This window comes from Alligator sinensis, unplaced genomic scaffold (assembly GCF_000455745.1).
Source record: "Alligator sinensis unplaced genomic scaffold, ASM45574v1 scaffold703_1, whole genome shotgun sequence".
Taxonomy (NCBI): Eukaryota; Metazoa; Chordata; order Crocodylia; family Alligatoridae; genus Alligator; species Alligator sinensis.
The window spans coordinates 1,187,459-1,203,657 of NW_005842461.1; the positions used below are offsets into that span (position 1 = coordinate 1,187,459).

Sequence of the window (16,199 nt, forward strand, 5' to 3'; positions counted from 1 at the left end):
TGGCCCAACCACGCAGTATAAACAGGAAATGGAACTTTCTTTCTGCCTGACTTTGAACCACATGACAAAAGCTTCAACATCATATTTTAAGATTAGAGAAAGAAGGAATTGTTGACTGTGGAAGGTAGCTAAAAAAGGGAGCACTAAATAAGAGAGTATAAACAGTGGGTAAAATATGTATTTAATTTAAAAAGGAGATTGAGACCAAAAGGAAGAGAAATGGAAAAAGACACAAAAGCAAGAAAAAAGAAGAAAAAGAAGAGATAGTACAACTTTTGAAATGCTTTACTTAAATTCCGAGAGCAGACTGTATTTACTAACAACCCGACCAATTGTTTTAGCTATTTGAAATCAAAGTTGAAATACCTCACCTTTTGTCAAATGCTGGTTTCCCCGTCATTTAAAGGAATCAGTATGATGGCATCCCTTAAAACAAATTTTGCAATTACTATTCCCTTCATTTAAGAATGCCAGAAACATTCTCCCTGGTGTCAGATCAGTTCCTGAACAAATCTTCCCCGACTTTATTTCCCCGTTCAATTTTTTTAATTCAGTGGTATAAGCATATCATTCAATATGAGCAAAACATACTGTATTGATGCCTCTAATACATTATGTAGTGCTATGATTGTTACTGTTGTGGATGCATTGCCCCAAAACTGTAATATATTGATAAATATATAGTGAAGAATTAAATATATAATAGCTATATGACATTTATTCACAAACACCATTTTTTGAAATAAACCAAGCACTTTTTACAGAAAAATTTTAACCAGCTCTAATACTTATTCTATGCACATAGTATGCTATAGTCAGCAATGACATAGGACCTGTGTAATTATATATATTTAGAGTCCATACAGTTAACCTTTATATTACATTTAAATTAACAATTTTAAAACTAAAGTCATAAATACAAATGGTGCAGCAGTAAGTACAGCGTGACCTGTCCTCTCCAATGACTCAAATGTACATAAAGTAATTGGAAAGATTCCCATTGACTTTAATAGGCTTTGGACTATGTCCAAAATGACTGTAAAATCACATGCTGTTTGTGTTTGTTGGGTTACACCCGTGCTAGAATATTAAAAATTGGAAAAGGCAGGCAAGCTTGCCTGCCTATGCCCTTAGACCAACATGGCTACAACCAAAAACCTTGCAAAATTGGAAAAGTGATTCAAATATTATGTTTTATTTTAGAATTCAAAGAAGCAGCCATTTGTTGTCATGTTGGATGTCATGTGAAGTTGCCGGCTTCAAGGGACTTAAAAAGTCCCTTGCTGGAATTACTGCTCTTCCTATGAAGAAATACCCCCCCCACACAATTTTTTCCCCTTCTTGTAGTTGTTTCTTCTGGAAACATATTGTCAGGCTTGACAGTGCCCTGACAAGCACACTGGAGGAACACAGGAACATTAGAGATGACTGAGCTGGGACCCAGGGTGTGGCTTTGGTGTATGCATAGACTCTGTACATTTACCTCTATGCTACTGAGGCCCAGGCAAATGTTTTGTAGATGCTGGAAAAAGAAAACATCAGAAACAATGACAAATTTGAAACTCCAAACATAAAGACCTATGTACCCTACATAAGGGTGTCCTAACAGATTCCACCTCTAGTCAACATAGAGAGATTTGAAGTAAGCTTAAACAGTGTGAAGTAAAGTGGAATCAAGGCACATAATGGATGGCACCCAGCATACAAAGGACTATAGGATTAAACCTTATTTTCACTCAAGGAACTACTAGTAGATGCTGTTAGAATCCATGAGATTGTGTATTGAGCTTCCTACCAAAGGATCACTAATCCCAGGAGCCAGTAGCTCCACAGGCTCATTCCTGTTTCAAAACTTCAAAAGCCTGAAAAAACTTCAAAAGCCCGAAAGCTTGCAAGGAAGAAGTTTTTCCAACTATTTGAGTTGGTCTAATAAAAAAATATCAGATTTACCCAAAGGACCTTGTCTGCCTGTTTCAAAACTTCTGTTTTATAAATGTATACAAAAATCCATACTAGTATTGAAAAGCACTAGTGCAAGCAAATGAGCTTTATGGGACAGTATATACCTCTCTCTCTTTCTCTCACTGGGTAATTGTATAATTTCCCATCATTGGACTAGCTAGCTGCCTCACACACTTAACGGCTGAAGAAGGGTGTGCCCAAAAGCTTGCAAAGAACAATGTTTCCAACTATTTAGTTCGTCTAATAAAGGATATCACATCTACCTAAAGAACCTTATCTGTCACATGCTTAAATGCATTTACCACACAACACCATTTTATCTCAATTTTGGTAAATGAGGAACTGAAAAATGAGGTGAGATGCTCCAGGAGAGCTGTAGTAGAGCCATAACTGAGACCTGATTGCTTATTCCAATGCCATAGGCCACTGTTTCTCATCAACAAGGACAAAGCATAAATACCAACAACCAACTGGAAAATTTGCTGAATGATAGTGACAGCAGGTAATGCATTACTGTCCCATTGGTCTGCTTAGAGTATAAGGTTGACTGCCCTAGTCTCAACCCCTTCCTAGCTGCAAAACCTCTTTGGTGTACCTTTCAGTACCTAAACGCAGAAATCTATTTTCAGTGTGGTTTTGTGTCCTACTGAAGATTGGAGTACTTAGGTACTGCCGTGTGTGTGCACACATTTATAATAGGATGCATAGACATGAATATATATTTAAATAGTTGTATTTAATAAATATACGTTAATGCAAAAAGAGGTTTGAATATTTTGAATATTTTTTTTTGGTTTATAAAATAGCACAGGCACACAAATAACAGTGAGATTAAAAAAAAGAAAGAAAGAATGGACCTTCTACGTGAAACGTGAGATCAGAAATGCTCACAAGTGGCCAAGAGCTGCTAAATAATTAATCAATAGAGCCCTGTGGCAGTTTGAAATGTAAATGTGATGGATGAAGGTGTGATGCTTGTCATCAAGCAGAAAGTGATGTGACTGGAATGGATAACCTGCAGTACCTGCTGACTGGCAAAAGCTTGGACACAAAGATAAAGTAAAGCCATCAGACAGCAGCCCCGGCAACCCCTAATTCTTGCCTTTGACCCACAATTCGCTTTCATGTCCCTGTCCCAGAAGAGATGTTTAAAAAAATGATGAAGGGAGATCTTGGGGTGAGGAAGAGGAGAGGAAACCATCTAAAGAAATGTTACCTGACAAGGCTGCAGGCTACATACTTAGGAACACCTTTCTTTTCTTTATGTTCTTCTTCTGTAAAAAAATTGCAGCTCCTTTCTTCTTCCCTTTCTTCCCAAATTCTCTAGAGCCATACCTGCAAGTGCTTCTGTGACTCAGAAACTGACAACGGCTGCATGCAAAGGAACAAAGAATGAGAATGACAATTCAGAGTGTGAGCAGGTGAGAGAGACACCTTTTACTTATCAAACTAGGCTGTAAAAATGCTCTTTTTACTCAGTGAGCTAGAAATAGAGCTGATCTAACTAGGCATTGATCCAAATTCTTTATTTGCACCGAGATGTGATGCTAACTGTATTTTTAGGTCAACTAGATGTCTGCAGCTTCTCTGTTCAACTATGGAAGCATAGCTCTGAGTTGGAGAAGGGGGAAACCCACATAATTGTGGCATATTATTCTATGGGAAAATTCACACCACTATGGTAAAGAGTATACAAGAATGTCCAGCAAAAAAAGTCTGTTTTCAGGAAGCTTATGACTTAGTCATGACATTGTATCTGTGTGGAAACTTGAGAAAATACAGCTCAACATGAGAGAGATGCTTTTTTTTTGCTATTTTAAAAATGTTTTCATCTATTCCTCTGTTATAAAAAAGAAAGACTGCAAGTAGAAGTTGCCAGTTCAGTTGTTTTTTCCCCACTACAATCAGAATACTCTTGATTTTCACAATATAAACTAGTTCCTTTTTGAGGTGGGAGGGTGTCTTTTGTTATAAAAATCTACTCTTTTAAGTAAGTGAATATGATGTCTCAACATTGTATGGATTTTGCAAACTTACGTAAATGCACACTAGTAAATAAAAGCCATTTATGATAAAAGCTAAAATAGGCAATTGACACGCAAAAATAGGTGTTATCATTTCTTCAGGACAGAATAATTATAAAAATATTCAGTTAAGAGTTCTTTAGACATCCATAAATACTTATTTACCCTTTGTAGTGGCATAATTAGCCAAGATGCCTCGTGAGTCCCTCTGATCATATACTTCCCTGAGAGATTTTTTTTCTTTTTCTTTTTCTTTTTCTTTTTTTGAGTTTTTAAAATTATCTTTATATTAGCATCATTCAAAAGAAACAAGGAAGTGAGGAAACACAAAAGTGCATAGACAGAAATAAATGAGCTTAGTTTCAATTTCAAAAAACCAAGAATTTCCTACATTAGACTAAAACAGAAAGCCTATTCTACCTATTTCAGAATAAATGCTTTATTTTTAGCTAGCGCTAGATCCGAGAAGTTGAGATAAATGCGTGTAGTTCAATTGAAGACAATGATTTTTAATGTCTCATTGGCTGCCTACCTCCGCTATTTACAAAGGACCAACCATCTTAGCATCTAGGGGCTCATTGTACTGCTCATAGATCATTTCCATACATAACAACACTGTGGTAGATATGAAGTTCAGGTTAAGCTTAATTTTCTCATATTTTTATACATTGTTTTGAACTTGTAAATGTGGGACCTAATTTTGGCTTATACTGTGTCCCCTTTGCCCAAGGTGGCTAACATTTTTGTATACACGCGTCCATATATATGTATAAAGCAATCAGAACTCGTAGTCCATATGTGTATGGTATTTGTAGTTATACTAAGTCCCTTTCACGCTACCTGAGTCATATAATGGAGGTTTTATGTAAACAAGAATCAGGTCCCAGGCATTTTGTGGTGGTTCTGGATTAATAAGCCCAGGAATCAAAGTCTTATAACTCTTAGACTCTTAGCTTCCAAAAGGAGATTGGCCTATTACCAAGTGTGTCTGACTTGTCTTCCTATATTGTTTTAGCAAAACTTTTTGCTTTCCAGGCTCCTATTTCTGCAACTGTATTGCAACAAATATAATGGCATTTATGTTGGTTCCTGAGTAATAAATAAATAAAACCCCAAACATATTTAGGTCCATAGTTGTGAGATTAAGAGGTTTTTTTCCATTCATAAGGCCCGGCCTCACTGGGCAATCCATGTTCCTTTATGCTAGCATATCATTATGCTGTACAAACATATCACAAAAGACAGTTCCTGCCCTAGATTGCTTGCTACCTCAGTAATGTTTCATAGTTTCTAGGGTCGGAAGGGACCTGAACAGATCATCAAGTCCGACCCCCTGCCCTGGACAGGAACAAGTGCTGGGATCATAATACCCCAGCCAGATATCTATCCAACCTCCTCTTGAAGACCCCCAAGGTAGGGGAGATCACCACCTCCCTTGGGAGCCCATTCCAGAGCCTGGCAGCCCTAACCATAAAGTAATGCCTCCTGATATCAAGCCTGAACCTGCTCAATCAATTTGTGGCCGTTATTCCTTGTTATCTCAGGTGGTGCCTGGGAGAACCGAGCCTCACCTATTTTCTGTTGGTCTCCCCAGGTGAGTTTATAGACGGCCACCAGATCCCCTCTCAGCCTTCTCTTGTGGAGGCTGAATAGATTCAGGCCCTTTAGTCTATCTTCATAGTGCCTGGCCTGCTGCCCCCTGACCATGCGAGTGGCCCTCCTCTGGACCCTCTCAAGGTTACCCACATCCCTCTTGAAGTGCAGTGCCCAGAAATGGAGGCAGTACTCCAACTGCGGCCTGACAGGTGCCGCGTAGAGGGGAAGGATCACCTCCCTGGACCTGCTTGTGATGCATCTGTAGATGAACGGCAAGGTACAGTTAGCCTTACTGACCACTTCCTCGCAATGTATGTGCATACACATATCTTCTGGGTATATATGTGTGTATATATATATACCCAGGCACACACACACACCCCCCATATCACTGTGAGCCAATCAGGCATCTGGTAATATACAAGGAGTCTAATATATGCAATTAGACTCCGTGTGTGTGTGTGTGTGTGTGTGTATATATTAGTCTCCTTGTATATTACCAGATGCCTGATTAACCCACAGTGATATGGGCAAAACGTGCAGCTATGAAACTTCCACACTGGAAAACTTTGTTGAACCAAATCAGCATGAGGAATATCTGCTTTTCCCCATACTTGATTTCATATGGCACGTTTACTTGGATACTCTCTCAACACCCTTGCAAAATATACCATGGATCTAAAGCACGATCTCCTTTCTCAAAATGAATGGGTCTGATTACGGGCGTATTCATTTTGTAAAAGGTACAAAAGGATACAAATGTGCCTTTCCATTTCATATAATGTCAAAGTAAGACCCTATTGCCCTTTTATTTCAATCCCTGCAATTTGAAAATAAAAAAATTACTTGATTATATGTTTTTTAACACTAAGTGTATAATTGCTTTTGTGTTTTGACATTTAATTCCTCTTACCAAAATACATGGTAGGAATTAAAAGTCAAAACCTTTTATGTATTTGATGCACAGATCCTTCTGTGTATTTCAATGAGAGGAATAAAACAGGAAAGCCATAAAGCAGGTACAGTGAAACCATCTTGAATGAAGTCATTTTTATCCTAAACAACCTCACTCTCGTCCCAGTTTTGCTGTCTATATTCAAGCCGAAGTCCTGCAAGCATCCTGGAAAATGTGATTCTGGCACAGGGAGAGGAGCCACATTTTGTGGGCTGATTAAAATGATGTGACTGAATATAGATGGAATCAGACATTGCTTATTGATGCTCTGGTGTTAGACTTCCTGTGGAGTAACTGAAGCATTGAGCATACCTTGCTGGGTCTTTTCCTATATCTTTTTTGGTGGTTATTTTCCTTCAGTCTAACTTTTCTGGGCTGTTAAAGTTGTTCCCGCCTCTCCTTCTCCTGCCCCCACCTCTCTCCATGTGTTGTTTTCTCTCCCTCCTCACTCATATTTTTTGTGTTCCTTCCAGCTCTGCACATGCCCTCCTCCTCTGCCTTTTCCTCCCTTTCTCTCTCTCACTCGTGCCTTTGAGCTCTGTCTGCTTCTCTTCCCTTTCAGTCACAACCCCAGTCTCCCTGCTTACCTTATTCCTCTTACTCTATCTTATATTCATCCTAATCAAGTGTTTTGTACCCCAGTGTTTCTTCCACACACACACTACTACGCCTTCACCCACAGGTACACTCTACCAACACCACCTCTCATCAGTTTTGTACTTACAGCTCCACCTACACCTTCTGCCATGCTTTCACATACTGCTCCCCTGCACAGCTCCTTGTAGAAAGAGCTGTGCATTATTTTTCTCCTCCACAAACTAGGCCATTGAGAGAGGGCAGTTTTCCCAGGGAATTGTCTGAAACTAAGGCAAAGGGTAGTATGTGAGCTAGCCAGAGTGGATTAATTTCCAGGGAAGGAAAGAGAGGCCCAGACTGACCTCAGAGGAGCTTGCTCAGAAGATGAGAGACTGAGGATATGTCAAACTCTGTATAGATGTGACTGCATCCAGGTCTGGACACAGACACGCGTGAATTGGGTGGCTGTCCAGGGCCCAGATGGAAAGGGGGCCCAAAAATGATATGTTTATTATTATTATTATCATCTCTGGTAAAGAGGGGGCCAATACTAAAAGTTCGCCTGGGGACATCAAGAGTCTAGATACGGTGCTGACTGCATCTCACGTACACACATTCAAGCTAGCTTTACACTAGCTTGCTAGTGTACTGCTAGCAGGGCAGCACAGAGCTCACACAGGCCAATGGTCCAAGTATTTACCTTTCTTCTTGGAAAAGTTTTGCAGCCCCAGTGCACTATCTTCTGTCATAGCTACACTGTTATCAGCAGCCAAGTCAGCTAAATGCAGCTCAGGCTTGTTTGCATCTTACCTGCAATGTGGACATACCATGAGGCCATGTAGGAAGAGAAGCTGATTAACTGGCTGCTGAGAAAAGGAAAGGAACCCAGATGCAGCATGGACCAGTGAAGTTGGACAAGGAAGGAAAAATTAGGACCCAATATGAGAAGGGAAGAGCTTTTCTGTCTATCTTTGATCTGTGGGTATCTTTATGTAGCACAAGGCATGTGGACACCCACAGCACATGCCATGGTACCAGAGCTAGCTCTGAATGTCTGTCTTTTTTTTCAGTAGGATATGATAACCTAAGTGGAACACTCTATTACTGCAAATTTATTGCTTCCAGTACCAAGACAGCCACCGATACAGATCTAACATGGGTACTGCATTGTGACATGTAGATGCACTCAGAATTATAGCTTCCCAGAATCAGAGCAAATTGGATTCCATCAGAGATTAGGAGCCTGGCCAGTATTTGCTGACCTTGCTGCCCATCATTATTTTAATATTTCTGCATAAGAAATAAGTCTTGGACTTTCATATTGTTGCAAATAAGCTGCATTATGTATTCACCTGAATATTTACATGGCCTGGTTTTTCGTCTTTCACTTGTGTGCTCACATAAGCATGTGCTATGTGAGCTAAAGGAGTAAATATGAGTAGCTGGTAGTGGCAGGCTTGTAATTCCTGATGTTGACTATACAATGGACAAAATCTTTTGATTAAAGTATGAGATTGGAAGACAAGACTTCTGATTTCTGTTCATGCTTCTGGCTCTTCCATGGACTGGTATGTAACTTTGATGAGTCCCCTAGGCTAGGGACAGACATTCAAATAGCCTGAGCCTGAATTGATTCAATATTTGCAAGTTAGTCTAACCTGGCTAAGCTAAATCACTTTGTAACTGCACAGACATCCCAGACATTCAGGCACATTCAGGTCTGCAGTGGCTCAGGCTAGAAGCTCAGGTATTCTAGAGCAGCCCTCCCTTACCTTCCACAGGACTGAGCTGAGGGGCGCGTGGCCAGGTCCCAGCCGGATTAGGGAGGGGTTCTTCCTCCCCTAGATAACAGAGCATTTATCAGATCTGTTAACAGCATTTATCACCCCATCAATAAACAAACAACTTCTCTCATTAGTTCAAGTTCTTCCTAAACAAAGAAGTAGCGGAGAGATATTACCAGTTGAGCTGCTGATTAGCTACAAAAAGCCCTAAGCCAACACTGCTTTCTGCCACAGCATGAACTGTAGCCAGCATGTGGTCTGCTAGTTAATGCTGAGAAGTGTCTGTGTAAAGCAGAGAGGATGGGGGATTCCTGCTTAGCAGGTTGTGGTGAGGGGAGAGGGAGAGCAGGAAGAAGCCAGGCAGATGCTGCTGTGCCAGCAAGTCTCTGCCGGAGCTGGAGCCAGGGAGCAGAGGGGAGAGGCCATCTCTGCTGTGGAGAAGAAAGCCCCGCCCAGCCCAGAGAGCATGCTGGGACGCTGGGGGAGTCTGATTTAACTTAAATCAGAAAGGGGTCTGGGCCAGACGTTGCATAAACTGGTTTGACCCAAATCAGTTAAGTCTGATACTACATTCAACCAGGTTTGTATCAAACCAGTTTCAGACATTTTCAGACCAGTTTATGTGCACTGAACATCTGTTCTGTTACAGATGTAAACCAGTTTCTGATCACTTAAACCGGTTTATGTGTAATGTCTGTCCCTAGCCCTAGTTATTTGGTGCCTATGTTTCCCAATGTGAGAAACAATCCACATACCTTGGGAGAATGTTGCAAATGAAGCACACTAATTGTGTAAAGCACTTTAAGATCCTCAAATGGGATAATGCAGTAGAAGTGTAAATTACTATCATCATTCAGCTCAAGGTGACCAAATTCTTCATTGGGTTACTTTAGATATTCTGTTACTTTAGATGGCTCAATCAATATTCCTTCATTACTGATCAAAATCTTAATTCATGCAAATCCTGTGGGAGTTCCTGTTCCCACAGATTACTCAGTGGCTTTGAATCATTCATACTTACTTCTTTATATACATTTTCAGTGACAATAATGTGGAACGACTGCAGCATTTAATGCAGCATAGCTTGAAAGGGAGCTATTACTCAGAATGTGGAACCTGAGAGTAGAGGTTTTAGTTCAAATGGAAACTTTATGGAGTAGATTTCACTCCTGGTCCAAAACTAAATGTCAATTCCTTGGAGATTTTGAAGTTTGCTGTTTGTTCAGCCCCAGAAATCAGGTGATGAACCAGAACTTCAGGCCTTCAGAAACATGCATTTTATGCCTTGGAGAAGTTGCTTCCCCTTCATCCCTGACACCCTTCCCCCACCTTTCCACCTTCCCCCCTCCCCCCCAGTTCTTTCTCCCTCCTCATTTCCCCTTTATTTTTTCTTTTTCTTTAATTTTGATGGATGGTGTTTCATTCTGCAGTGAGGTTTAATGTATATCACTGTGGAACAATTTCAATTGTGGAAAACAACAAAAAGCAATATTTCAATATTTTTCAAGAAAAGGCTTCAAAGGTTTCAGATCTTTTTAAAATGTTTCTGCTTTATTTTGACGTGGCATAAAAGTTTTGTATGCATTCTCGCATCCGCTATTGTGACAGCTGTATTTAATGAGCGCAAAATGATCAGAAAAACATCCTTTACTGTGGGTTGCCATTGCCAGCTGATGACAGGATAGAGGCAGCATTGTAATGAGAGAAGCAGTGAGCTAGTTCATATAGCTATTGATGAGGTGTTTCTACCCCAGTTGTCTAGATGCACCTTTTGAAGGTATTGCAATGGCCACAATACCTCAAAAGTTCAACCAGTCTGTTTCCAAGTAAAAATTCAAATGTGTGAAATTAAACTGGAAGTTCTTAGCCTGAGGTCATGAAGGTATTTGGCTGTGACATACTATTTGTGGATAATACACTCAGTTCTCCTAAGAAACAAAAATAAAGCCTCAGTCTTTTCTATCAATACTGTCTTTACAACAGGACTGATACTGAAAATAAAACAAAGATCAGTGGAGATATTAAAAATGAAACATTACACAAACAATTTGTTTTTTTAATATATATGCATATTCCACATCAGGGAATGTTAGTCTAAACTGGGAGCAATGTAAATGGAATCTAAGCAGATTTAGAAAGGGGGGGGGGGTTCCTTTTTTTTTTTCTTCAAGGCTACATCTTTCCTGACTTCTTCTGGTGACTGTTAGCTTATCATGCTTTTGTACAAAAGATCTAAGTATCTCATTCTCTCTTGCGTCTCCATATGGTACCATTTTCCAGCTATTCTTCCTTCGGTCATGAGATGACAGCAAGAATGGATTGTCAAACTGGACCATTGTGACAATTTCCTCTTGGGGAGAAAGTCCTGTGGGTGTTTGAAAGCTTACTGTAAGTTATATTTGATTAATTTATGCTTCTACTGACAAATAATTAGGTCAGCAATTAATTTTAAAATGCAAATGAGCTACAGGCCTTCTTCCTGTTTTAAGAATACTTACCCTTTGTTGTCAATTTTTACTTTTGTTAAAGTCTTAATGGATTTAGTTGGGGGAGGGAATGAAATTATATTTTCTAATGCTTTATTTACTTGATCATGTTGGACTTTTTTCAGCAAATATTGACAGTGACTGTTTATTCAGAAGTGATCATGTGTGGTGGAATTTAATGAAATAAGAAAGCCTAGCAGTGTAATATAGAACCATATAGTTAACAATATATTTACACATTTCTGCTGTGAAATGTGTGTCTATCTTGATGGATCAGACACAAATAAACTAAAGTCAGTAACTGGTGCTCTTCAAAGTCTTGTATACCTACTTAAGCGTGTCCTAAGGAACCATGATTCATTCAGAAAGGCAAATATATTCAGTAGTATTACTGATCTGGTTCTTAGGGTTCCTGCCTACCATCATATTTTAGGGCCTTTATAATAAAACAAATACAGTTCAAAGGCTCAGTCATTCCCACATAAACCTAATGGGAATTGTGCTATCAGCTTTACAGGTGATAAGGGCTTTAATACTGAGTTTTATTTGTTTAAAAACATTCAGTACTTGTATAAATATTCAGAATTCATATGAAATCATAAAGAAATTCAGCCTACATGCCTGATTTCAAAGTCTCTGTGCAATTATACAACTTTTAATATCTACTAAAATGGGTTGATTTTATGTTCATAAAAGAGGCATTCCAAACAGAGGTGGTTACAGTATTTTGGATGAATAGTTGATTTGCAAAAAAAAAAAAAATATGCAGCTTCAGATTCAACTGAAACTTCATGAATTCATGCCAAATTTTGGCTTCTGAAAAAGAAACAAAATTGACAAGATTGAAACATTTTATTTTGACATTTTCAAAATGAAATATTTCAATTTTTTGTTTCAAAACAACATTTGGAAACCAAATTTGCCTAAATATAGGGTTGTTTTTTTAAAATATAATGTAGAGGGAACAGGGTGTGGGTAGTTATATCCATTTTAACATGCTTTGTTGTGGGTCTATACCATGCTTGGTGCTATTCATGCCCCTAAAAACTTAGATTCCTATATACCCCATTTCTCTGGATGCAAGTTGTATACCCCCTCTCAGAAAACAGTCCCTGAGCTTTTCTAGATTTGGGGGAGCAAAAGTGAAGTAAGTAAAATATTTTATTTAGGACATAATCCCCTTTTCTTTCCCAGCTTTTTGAGAAAGAAAATTACAAGTGTAGCTGGATTGGTGGGGTAAATTGGACAATGCTGTCTGGAATTCACCAGCTTGATAATCCCAGAAGGGAAGGAAGTGTATTTTCACTCCTCAGGAATTTCCCATACCAGTTCTTTCTTTTGTGTTGTTCTTCTACTGCCACAAGCGATCATACTTTTCTTTTACAATGGAGGAGATCAGCTCTTAAACATGTTCGTGGAATAAAATAATTTCCTAATAAAAACTGGAGTAAGAAATGCACAGGCTCATGTGTGTTCAATGCAAATTTAATTGTGAATGAGAGCATTCCAGATTTTATTTTACATGAAAGACTCGTATATAAAATACAAGATAACATGGAAACCACGAGAGAGTGTATGAAGGCATCTATTGATTGAATTAAAATGAAGAAATAAAATTATTTGGATGATGAAAGCTTGAATTGATCAGAAAGTGTGCATTAAATAATAGAGCAGAAAGGTAAAGGAAATAAACATGATGGAGCTTGATCATGAGGGTTGAAGGGTGTCCAGCAGTTCATGGGATCAGGCTGATAACAGTGGCTTGATACAACTGTAATAGAGAGCCAGATCCCGAGAGACACAGAGAACCTGAGTTACGAAGGCACAGGATCTCTCAGGACCTACCCCATAGTCTTTTACATAGTGATCCTGATAAGGATTATACAAATACATATGGAATGTTGTAAATTTAAGTAAAGATGATTATTTCCTCCAGGTAGTAGCTGTTTGTATCATGAAAAATTAATAAAAAGTAATATTAATAGAATACAGTACTCTTAAGATTGAAATCACACTAATAAATTTTGCATAAAGTCAGTTGTTTCTGTTTGAATAATAAATCTTTCCAAATGCCTGATCCTGATTAAGTAGTGTAAAAGGATATACTAAGCTACAGAAAAGAATTTTGAGATATTTTAACGCCCTAAAAAGAAGAAATTTCAGGATATTTTACTGACAATTTTGTATGTATTTGTATTAAAACTGTAGGACTAAATATTTTACCTGCTTTATGAAAGCTTTCTGCTAGCTTCATTCTGCTCAATCTTATTTGTTCTATGGTTATTGTTTCATGTAAATAAATGACACTTCCATCATCACCTAGTCTGTCTTTCTCCCTCTATCCTTAGAAACTTAGATTTTATTTTTTAAATCTTCTCTGGAGCAATGACTGAGAGTTATCTTTTCGAATCAGATGGTCAGGTCCCATGAGATGGTTTTTTCCCTTTAGTAGCAAGAGGCTAGATGAGACCTGATGGGTAGTTTTGCTTCCTGTTTTCTATGTCTTTGGACATGATTCTGATCATAATTCCAGTGAAGTCAGTGGGAGGTTTATGATCAGCTCCGAAGGCCACATGTATCTAAATATGAAAAGCTGGTTAAAAAATAGTTCTTCTAAGACTTTGCTGATATCATAGGATTTCTCCTGAGCAGAAAACAAAGTGAAATAGTATTTTTTCTCAGAAGAATTGGTGTGGTTTCCAATGACCTCAGGATATGGTTCCAAATAGTGGTTCCCATCTCCAGTTAAATTGCTGCCAATATAATCCCTCCAGTGGGTACCTGCTTTGATTCCAATTGATGCCAATTTGTATCCTTGAAAATTTATTTGTAGAAAGTCCTGTTCTTCTCTTACTTACATAGGTCCCATTCCAGCAAGCATCTATATGTTTTAAACTCACGTAAGTAAGGCCAGAATTGGATCAAATGTTTTTTAAATGACTGAAGTTTAATTTTCATTGATATTGCTCACAACAGCTTTTTTCTGTACTTAACTTAGTGTCTTTAATGTATACATGTATGCATCTGATCGTCATCTGCTTTGTTTAGTGACTTCTTAGACGCCAATCTTACACTATGTAGGAAACAGACCAATGTCATGTTCCACCCAATACTACCCCTGTGTTGGTACCTTCACCCACAAGTTTCAGCCTTCTCACAACCCCTTCCTTTGTCTCCTGTACACTCACATATTAACAACGCATCTTCATTTTATAGCTACCTGCAATGACTGTCTTCCCAACCTCTTAGGTTCATCAGCCTCTTCTATTTACTCATACCCCTCCTCTTAACATTGAGGCTTCCACTCTGGTGCCCTGTTGATTACCACTCAGAGTCATCTGGGGCATACTGTGTACCTCTGTAAGATCATAATATTTTAATAATGAAACATGTTCAGAATTAGAAATGTATGAAAAATCTAGGCTTTAGAACAATCATGAACAAATTGTATATTTAAACTGTTCTTCATAGCTCATCCATTGCACAGCTTAATCCATTTACACCATTTTAAACATTTACTTCCTTTATCATTTTGTCACCGTTTATGTGTAGGTATCACTAAATCTGAAGCAATATCAAACCGATCTGATATTGCTTAATGTTGTGCAGTGCAACAATGTACCATTTTGTTCTGTTTTTCTTAGTTGTGTAAATACAGACAACATTGGCCGAGTCCATTAAAGATATATCCCATCCTGTCAGAAAATGTTCTACAGTGCCTCTTAAAACATGTGTCTCATCCAGCATAACTCCCTTTAACTTTTTCAAACAATAACATTTATTTATGCAATACATGTCTTTTCTTATTATCTTTTCATTAGTGTCTATTAGTCTGTTCAGCAAGATCCAATGAGTAAGTGGACACAGACCACATAGCGGAGTTAAGCCTTAAATTCCAAGGTTTTGACTGTGTTCCCTAATACAGGGAAGAGCTAGCTTTTAGAGTGGCAAGCTGCTACTTGTGACTCAGTCACTGCCACAAGCTACCACCTCAGGCCACTGCTCCTCTCCCCAGGGCCCCGCTCTACAATGCTCAAAGTGCCTTCTGCCACCACCACCAGGTCCTATCCCCAGCCGCAGGGAGGAGGTGCAGATTCAACAGTGACAATAAGTAGTGTTTGTCATAGGAAACAAGAGAGAGCATCAACAAGGGCTACAGAGGGGTGCGCTGCAGAGGGGATGAGCAGCGCAGCACAGTGGGGGAGCAGGGAGATGCACCAGGCTGAGCTTCATGTTGTCAGTCCCCCATGCCCACTGTAGGCCACGTCCAGTCATTGCGCAGGCTGGATCCAGTCCATAGTACATAGGCAGCTAAGCCCTACTCTAATATATGTATAAACACAGACCAAACCAAGTACTTCAGAATGGTAAAGAACCTGATTTTTCAATATGTAGTGATGGTAACAGAGGTAGCTCTGTTAGCAAGATGAGTCGCTCAGAGGATGGAGGTTGTGAGGTTCTAAGCAATAAGCTATACAGAGTGTGCTGCTGCACAGTCACCCCATGATTCAAGGGTGCTCTTGTTATGGGCCCCATCTCCAAATCAGGGAAAGGAACCAGTGCAATCCCTACCCTTCAGAGCTCAGCCATTTGGGAAGAAGGACAGTACTGGTAGTTTATCCTTTAAACCAGCTTGAAAAAGACCCCTCAATTACAGAACCTTCCATACCGACCAGGGCAAGTGTTACAACTGTGTGACAGGGGGCCTACTCAGGGCCGAGCTCTTCGTGGCCTGCCCACCTGTCTCTGGGCAACTGCCCGCCTATCTCGCCCGCCATGCCTTTGATGATAATTGATTCAATCAGATGTCAATTAA

The 16,199-nt window shown here is 39.2% G+C and overlaps 1 long non-coding RNA gene across 2 annotated transcripts in view; it reads right to left on the bottom strand.

The window, feature by feature from the left end:
- Positions 1 to 16,199, bottom strand: part of LOC102376049 — a 68,745-nt gene that overhangs the window by 11,729 nt on the left and 40,817 nt on the right. For both annotated transcript variants that reach the window (XR_003095726.1, XR_003095725.1), the window contains 2 exons: positions 3,179 to 3,333; positions 372 to 426 (listed from right to left, as the gene is read on the bottom strand). This is a non-coding gene — a long non-coding RNA (uncharacterized LOC102376049). The remainder of the gene's footprint in view (positions 1 to 371; positions 427 to 3,178; positions 3,334 to 16,199) is intronic.